The following is a 10,166-nucleotide window of genomic DNA, read 5'->3' on the forward strand; positions in this document are numbered from 1 at the left end:
CATATTTGTGAAGTCTAAGGTCTGTATGTATTTAAATAATTTGCAAATAAATAATATTCAAACGTTTTAAATATAACTATTTATAACTATTAATGTCACATAAATTCGTTTTTTTCTCTTATTTTCATTTCTCTGGAGACTCACAGCAAATAGCGAGGAATGATAAAAATGTTCTTCAATATATGCTTGTGTGAAGTGCCCCTAAGGCGTACAATAGGCTTAGCAACGTACATTCATTTAATTAGAGTTCATACATTGGGGTGGCATTAGGCGATAATACCCAAAAGAAATAATACACAGGTTTGTTCCAATACACTATACATGTTATATCTTGATATTTTAAACTAACTGAATCATAAAGACATGTACATGTACATGTAAAGTTTTGTGAGCCTATGTACACCGATGAAACAAACGAAAACGACAATTAATACGGAATATATACAGAGGGGCGTTCTTGGTCGAGTGGTTAAGGTCGTTGACTTCAAACAACTTGCCCCTCACTTTTAATTCTTTCATGTCATACGAGGAAGCTATCCAGGTACGGAACGTCGGTGGTCCTACCAAGCCGCCCGTTTGAGTCTGAAATAATTGCACAGAGGGACACCTGAGGTCATTTTATATCAGTGAAGATAAAAAAAATCGCCGTATGACCTCGCCATGTTGTGAGGCAAAACCTAACCAAATAAAGTATATTCTAATTTTAGATAAATATTTTGAGCCAATCAGTTTCGTTAGATTTTCGTAATCGTTAGAATTTCTGTATCTTAATCATCTTAATAACGAATAGGACGAGACAGCAATAGGATATGACACCTCACTGTCTATGCTCATCATTCTGTCCGTCGCATACCATGCTTTCGGCACTTTTTGAAAAGCATTTTTATCAAAGATGAAGAGAAACGTTGTGAAATAAAAACAGAAAGGCGTAAACATAAACGTACAAAAACATACTAAAACAAAGTAAACTCTCTTTTTTATCATATAAACATACTTCATATTAATGTTGTTACGAAGTTCAAATTATATTTATTTTATTTTCTAATGACATCATTCGGATACAACACTGAATAGACTACCGCTTTAGGATTATTTTTAACTTTAAGATGTCTGATACGAAATGCTTCGTTACATTGTATATCAAGATTAAGCAAAATCAACAACTCACTGTCGCTAATAGAATGATGTAAATTTTGCTAAAAGTTTTCCAAGCGCTCTGTAGATTCATGGTCGAACGAAGTACTTTTGCTATTCACTTAATGACGAGTTATAAAAATATTGTAGAGATTCGATGATCCACAACGTCAGAACACACCTGCAAATGGTTCTAACGTCATACAAGTACCATATTTTATGTCTTGTTGATTTCTGCTTCACCCTCTCTGACATTGCGGACAGACTAAATCAAACAGAACTTGAAAACATGACAATTTTGCTTTGTCAGGCGTCCTTTAATCTTTCCTGTTTTTACTATTTAAACAAAGTCAAATACGTAAAAAATCTCATTGAGCTGGAACCCGAGAATCTTTAAACCATTTTATTAACCAGATTTGTCAGGAAATATTTGTAAAGCATAAATTCAAAAACATCTTTGCTTCTTTTATACCTCAGACTTATTATTATGTTATACATTTTTTTACTGACAACAATTAACTATTTAGTGTCCATTAGCGACGGCATGCACCATTAGAAGTAACAAGATGCGTATCATTCCTTTTTTACAGCTACGTGAATGTATGCACAATTATAAAATTTATGCTTGTTTAATATAGTAATTCGCAAAGGTTTATCACGACATCGTGTTCTGTTTCAAGTTTCAACAATCCAATTTTGCGTCATCATGTTTAAACAATGTGATTATAGTGTAAAGGACGATGTAATTATCTTCAGATATTATGTGTATGAAGGGTGCAGCCAACAAAATTCCTTGCTCCACTTTGAATTATATCTAAACATTTGTTAACGCCAAACGGGCTCTTGGCAAAGCAATACATATTCTATTTTATCCTATTACTGTTTAAATGCACATCATAAGTTTTCATAAATAGTTTTTTTTATTTCAGATGTTGTTACAATAACCTTATGAAAGTAATATTGATATGGATCTAATGCATTATGTCACATTGTCATTCTGAATGGGTTACTTATGATTATCAACTTTCTGCAAAAATTGGAAGGCAACAAAGAAAATAGAAAACCTATATAGACACGTATATTCCGTTGTCTGACAAATATAAGCTTAGCATGCTACATTTATGTAATGCTTATTATCTCTTTGACAGTAAAGAGGAAAACTGTGACAATGTTTCCTCAACTCATGGAAACCAATGACAGCAAATCATATTTTTTTGCCCAACCTGCACAACTTTGAAAATAATGATGTTACATGAACCTAACGAAAGGTGTTGCCTCTAAACTCAGTTTACATAAATATGTTTTGGTAAGCTAGCATATATAAACCATAATATAAGTTTATTTTCGTCAGTGAATTTTCGTCTATATTGCTTAGAGTCTATATATACTGTACAATACTGCCGTCTTTGTATTCATTGCGTAAACATTCAATACTAATAAAATCGGACGTATAAAAGTCAACATGTTCGTGCATGTGGAATATTAATGTCGGCTGTAGATTTTAATGTTACACTAGTCATGCCTTGTCTCCTCATCGTCTAAGTGACTGATTTGTGCCACGTCGTATTTTTGCTCCGCGGGCCGCAAAACGAAAATAATAAAAATACTACAAAGTGACCAGGTTATTGTATTTTCGTGTTTTCGCCTTTTGCACCGCGGGTCGCCTAACGAAATCGCAAAAATACGACAAAGTGATTAATTTGTCGTATTTTGTCCCTTCGCCTTTCGCTCTGTGGGGCGCCAGACGAAAGCACGGAAAGTGCGACAATGTGAACAGTCAAAGTACGACAAAGTAACCATGTCACGAGTGTTTAATTTACCTGAAAAAAGTGCATTTCATTTTCAACTGAGAAATGTAAATTTTGTTTGTTTCATAACGGTAACATGATCTTAACAATGATATGAAAGCCATAGTTTAGATAGATATTAATGAATCAACAATACACTTAGAATATTGCAAGCAACGTTCTTTAAAAAGATGTTCTGCAATATGATTTACATATTTTCTTCAACAGCTTATATATATCTGTTACACGTATTTAATAAAGATATCAACTATTTGACATGGATGCCGGATATTCCAGATTTACCATCTGATACGAAGTACGAACAGTCATGTTCTGTTCTAATTTTCCTTGTGTAGGAAATGTTATATTTATAATATAGTTCCCATGTCCTTTTTCATCCGTATTCTAAATGGTTTTCTTTTGACAATAAAGGGCATTTGTGTTTTTCCGCCGCTTGTGCAATATGATAATGATTTAGCTTTGAAATTGTTCATTTACTTAAAATGTATATCTTTAGCATACACACAGAGGGCAAATATTGCTCACCAGGTTTATTTTTCTTTTACGCCGATAATAATTTACAATATATCCCTGAGAACAAAAAGAGCCCTTTTATTATTTGGCAACCTGACAGAACCTTATCTCGTGTAATATAAGAAATGCAGACAAATTAAACTTTATAGTTGTGCTTCATGCGCTACTGGTTCAGAGTAAAGTTGGTAAATGATTTTTCAGACAAGTGTGTATGCTGTGTCACAATACGCATATATGAAAACATACAAACGTTACTGTAGTAGGCTTCAGTGAACAATAAATGTTTATTGTGACACTTTGTGTCACCATCTACTTCTCAGGCACAAACGGAAATTTATTTCTCCAATACAAATGGAGAAATTACTCTTATTTTATCCATTAAAACACAGACGAAAGCACATAACCAACGTTATTCATTCTATAAACTTTTCTTAGAATTGAATTAAATAAACGATGATTCAATATTTATGTTGCCCTGTAGCATATTCATTAATTACACACAAAAAAAAGACAAAAAAAAACAAACACAAAAAAAACAACAACAAGAAACAAGAAATAACAATCTAGAAACAAGAAACATATAATGTACATTATAATAATTTAATAATTTAAGGATTAAAGAATTACAAACCCTAATGGAAATTCTAAATTTAGAATCATTAGGTTTGCTTCGGACATTTTCTTATAACTATATTGGAAGCCCTTGTTTCAGGGTTAGGAAGTGACAGGTCTGGGGTTCAAATCTCAGTCAAGGCAACTAATTTGTTTTATTGATTTTTTAAAGTGTCCCTAAAGAAGTAGCCACGATATGCATGGATAATGTATAGCTGTCTAAAATGTACATACATGATATCATAATGCAAATAAGAAACTCTGGCCATGGACAATTCCATATGTATCAAACTCAAACTGTTATAGCAAAATATCAAAATGGTAAAAGTGTTTTATATTTTTAGAACTTATTAATATATATATATGAAGATATTTTTGATTGAAGTTTTATTAGATTTCCTACATACTAACACTGGTTTTACTTGTTGGAAAAGATATGTCATTTATGAGCCTATGAAAACGGGAGTTCATTTTACGCGCATGCATTTATCTAAAATGCAGGAAAACATGAAGATGTAAAATACAGTGAATACTTATTACTTACAGTCATTTTGTACAATATATAGTTCCAAAATGAAAACAAAGATTTAGATAATTTCAACAAAATATACGGTTCATATGCAAAAATAATTCCTCTCAATATGCCAGAGTGATTAAAATTTGAGCAAAAATTCAAAGATAGGGTGTGGCACTAAAATAGTAATAATAAAGAAATAGGATGGTGAAATTTTCTAATATTTGAAAAATAAATGTCTGATACTATCTAGGTAAGAAAACAGTTAAGAAAAACTGACTCTTATCGGTGACCATTAGGGTCCGTTATCCTTAAAGCTCATCATATCACGTTTTCACACTGCAAGTAACGTTATGTTAGACATAGAAGGGGACACAGATAAGTCTCCTTTATGATGGTAGCCTATGACATCATATCATATGATCCTGTCGAAATGTCGCGGAATAGATAGAACACTTGTCTTCAAGAAACTTATCATAGGAAAGTTTTTCAAACACCTATATGTAACCGATAATATGTTTATTTTGGAAAAGATAACCACGGAAAATATCCTACTAATTCCTAACGGTTTGACAACAATTAAAGCAAGCACTTTCAAACTTTCAGTCAGTTTATAACATCAAGGGCTGCTTTATAACTTTAAACTTCATGTTCTCTGCCTTGAAAATATATTCGAGAAACAACACATTTTTAAAGAATTGAATGATCTTACTTTATAAAAACCGTGTGTCACAAAATGAGCATTTAAACATATTACCAAAATATGAAAGAGCCACTGTTTAGCAGGGGTGAATTGTATTTGGTATTAAGAGTTATGAAAGGTTTCTAATAATTCTAAGTTTCAGAATCAAAAGTAATGGAAAGTTTTGTAATTGGCTGCTTATTGATAACACATACTTGATTATGTTGACATGCTTTGAAATAACAACTTGGTCTGTTCCCGAGTTTAATTTTTCTTAAAGCCAAAATTTGCAGAATTATGGTCATGTTTTGATGATGCTAAATATTTCTGTTGGTTTTAAATCATGTCGACATTGTCAAAATCAAATGACATCTTTCCAGCCTTACTGGTGGAGATATACATCAGGTGCCGCTAAGTGCATTAATACAGGCATGAGTTGGCACCTAAGAAGATCCAACGACATTCCGTAAGCTAGCTGGATAGCTTTCTCGCATAAAAAAATGACGGGAATTGAACCTGCAGCGGTCATGGAGAAAGTGAATAACAGCCGGTAGTTAGTGAAACCACTCGGACAACAGACATAATCAGTTACAATATGCCATTACAATAAGTATAAATTTTTATAAAATAGCTTAATTTTCTTACGCTCATGGCCTTTCCTTAGGGGCTTGTTTATTTTAAATAGAATTTATTTCACAAAAAATAGTATTTAAGCATTAATTCGACATAGACAAAACAACGACACGTCCAATAACAGAAATAACAAAATATAAATGCAACAACAACAACAAATTTGTTAGCAAATAAAAGCTGCTAATTAGATAGATTTTTGAAAATAAACCGAAACTGTTATTGAACACAATACCATATAATTTAGTGCAACATAACATATTTGACATCATTTAAGTCACGTACCATATCATCTATTTTCTGTAAGGACTATTTGTAAGTGCAACTGTCTATAATGAGACAACCGAATCGGAAGCATATAATAGATATCGGCACGTACGTACTGTTGCCCCAGCACGCTTCATTTTACGAACCTAATAAAATCATTCTATCAAAATACGAAGAATACGAGCCATTAAATGAATACAATCCTAGATATCATGCAGCGACAACGTCTAAGATTTTTACAGTAAAACAATTCGCATTCACATTCACTCAAATCTTTAAATAAAACTTAGAAAGTCTTCTTAACAGTAAACTTTTGTCAAAATAATTGACAAAGTAAATTATTTAAGTCAACACCGCACAAAAATGTGCAAAACATGTAAACAACCTTTATTACGTAAATAAAGGGAGCGTAAAATTGTGGTTCAAAAGTAAATAAAGTGATATTTACAATAAATAAGAAAGGTGTGGTATATAGTGAACAAAAGTTACAGACAATATGCGCCAAATTTATACTGACGGTCCCTTTTGCAATGCATGGCCTTTTGCAAGCCTTTGCAGCCAAAATATTGTTTGGTGTTTCATTTTGGCTCATAAATGTTTATCCTTTGTGTTTTCTAAATAACTGAATATGTTGTTTCTGTATATGGTGTTAGAGCTATAATATGTTATGTTGAGAATTATTATTTACCTATGTGATTTTAGAGTTTCATCATTGCTCATAATGTGGTCACGAATATTTTAATAATAGGTGAAATACGGAATCTTAAATCTATGCCAAACTTCATACTTATGAACAATTCAATACTTGGTGATATACGGATTATTATGTTTATTTATACATAACTACATAATGTGCTCAGGAACATTTCAATTTCATAATAGGTGACATACGGAATTTTTAATCCATGCAAAACTACATAATGTGCTCATGAACTTAATTGAAATGTAGAAAATGCTTGCTGGATCTGCTCTATTGCAATTATCAGTATTTTAATAATATCAAATTTGAGCATTATATACTCTTTATTAAATAATGTCGTACAGTGCCATCCTTCGAGATAAAACGATGAAACCATGAACATAAATTAGTAAGAAATCGCTAACACGGTTTTATTGAGCCTCATCATATGAAACACTATAAACGTTTCTCTTTCACCGAAACTCGATTGTATTGCTTGCATATCAACATTGCTACTGAAAAATATACAAAGAAAGCTTCAATCATTTTACAATGAGATATCGATTTAGCTTTGTTACTTAGTCACGATGCTGTTTAATAGTTTATGTAAAATCTACAAAACAATTTAACTCATTTCTTTTAACAGCCAGATAAAGCCAATAATGAAATTAACAGAATAACAACTGAAGAAAATGAAGTAATTTATATCTGAAGTCGACATTCTTTTCGATTACTACGAAGTAAAATAGTATTAACTTTTCCTTTGGCAATTGGTTATTGTAAACAGTTTGCAATCTCTTTAAAACGAAATACCGTCCAGTATTTCCACAATCACAAAGTTAAAGATAATCTAGAGGATGTTATCGTTCTTTTTATGATAAATTAATAAATATAACAGAGTTTGTGAATGGACACATTGTTAACTATGTTTTACTTTTGCATACGTTATGTTTTACAGCACTTTTTGATAGAATGAATGTTGTTTCCTTTGGCAAAGAGATTGAATCTTATCTGTTGTAAAATATAAGAAATACAGGCATAACAAGTTTTCGTCATGAACCCTTGCCTTATAGTTTATATCGTTTAGCCCATATGTATATTGCTCACTGTGTATGCATTATTCCGTATAACAATATGCTCAAAGATAGCCATAATTATTCCTTTTAGGCTATTACATATTTCATGAGTACTATAAACGTAATATTATATATAAGTGAAGGCTTAGTTCTGTATGCATTTAAATAATTTGCAAATAAATAATCTTCAAACGTTTTTAAAATAACTATTTATAACTATTAATGTCACATACATTCGCTTTTTTCTTATTTTCATTTTTCTGGTGACTCTGTCACAGAAAATAGCGACAACGTTTTTAGTGGAATGATAAAAGTGTTCTCCAATGAATGCTTGTGTGAAGTACCACTATGGCGTACAATTAGCTTAGCAACGTACATGCATTGAATTAGTGTTCATGCATTGGTGTGGTTGAGGCGATAATACCCAAAATAAATAAAACACAGGTTTGTTCCAATAAACTATACATGTTATTTCTTGATATTTTAAACTAACTGAATCATGAAGACATAAACGTGTACACGTAAAGTCTTTTACACCGAAAGAAACAAACGAAAACGACAATTGATACAGAATATATACAGAGGGGCGTTCTTGACCGTGTGGTTAAGGTTGTTGACTTCAAACAACATGCCCCTAACCGCCAGGGTCTTTTAGTTATTTCATGTCATACGAGGAAGCTATCCAGGTACGGAACGTCGGTGGTTCTACCTAGCCGCCCGTTTGTGTCTGAAATAATTGCACAGAGGGACACCTGAGGTCATTTTATATCAGTAAAGATGAAGAAAAAAATCGCCATATGGCTTTGCCATGTTGTGAGGCAAACCCTAACCAAATAAAGTATAATCTAATTTTAGATTAATATTTTGAGCCAATCAGTTTCGTTAGATGTTCGTAATCGTTAGAATTTCTGTATCTTAATCATCTTAATAACGAATAGCACGAGACAGCAACAGGATATGACACCTCACTATCTATGCTCATCATTCTGTCCGTCGCATACCATGCTTTCGGCACTTTTTGAAAAGCATTTTTATCAAAGATGAAGAGAAACGTTATGTTATAAACAGAAATGCGTAAAAATACACGTGCAAAAACATACTTAAACAAAGTAAACTCTCTTTTTTATCATATAAACATACTTCATGTTAATGTTGTTACGAAGTACACATTATATTTATTTTATTTTCTAATGACATCATTCTGATACAACACTGTATAGATTACCGCTTTAGGATTATTTTTAACTTTAAGATGTCTGATACGAAATGCTTCGTTACATTGTATATCAAGATTAAACAAAATCAACAACTCACTGTCGCTAATAGAATGATGTAATTGAATTGTTTTCAAAGCGCTCTGTAGATTCATGGTCCTCCGAAGAACTTTTGCTATTTAAATTTACGTATAGTTAATGGTCGTTTAGGAAATGATTTAAATATAGGTAAAACAACTTGTTTTACTCATAACGGGGAAAGCCAAGTTGACTTATTGTTGACAGATTTAAGAAATTTTGAAAATATATCTGCTTTTGAGGTACATGATTATACAGTACACTCAAATCATGCACCTGTCTCATTTGCACTGAAAACATGTACCGTAACATGTTGCACAGATATTCCGGACCGCATTTTCTATAGATGGAATCCGGATTACAAGCAATTATTTTTACATGATATAACACAAAATGTAGAACAGTTATGCTACAAGAAAAGCATTGATGCAAAGCATCAAAGGGCGTCCAAGCAAGAAATGCAGAAAGTGAAAATGAACTAGTAGACATATGATGTCAAGATATTCTTATAAACTTTTCAATGGTTAATTGTTTTTTACCAAAATGAACGGACGGAAGACATTGTTCATTATGAACTTTGATTGGCAACGGATATACATATATACAATCATTTATAATCCATACCCATGTGTAACGCATGATCAACACCACACTTGTGGAATTGTCCCTTATTATGTAATCGCTATTAGCGAAGACCCCCTCTTAAGGTATCTGTTCACACTTAGTAAAAATATGACACTGGTTATATTACCATGTTGATCATGTTGAGCATAAGTGTTTATTATACAATAATTGTAATATCTATTTTAATAACAAAAATACAGATTTTATGAATATTGTTTTCCTCTCTCTTTTTGTGTTTTTATGTGCTATTTTAATACTGAGTTTTTTTACGTTTACTATTCTTTTTTATTAAAATTGTAAAATAAATTTTAAGAATTCAAATGTCATATTGACCG

This window comes from Ruditapes philippinarum, unplaced genomic scaffold (genome assembly GCF_026571515.1).
Source record: "Ruditapes philippinarum isolate M1 unplaced genomic scaffold, ASM2657151v2 ctg138_1_1_1_1, whole genome shotgun sequence".
Lineage (NCBI taxonomy): Eukaryota > Metazoa > Mollusca > Bivalvia > Venerida > Veneridae > Ruditapes > Ruditapes philippinarum.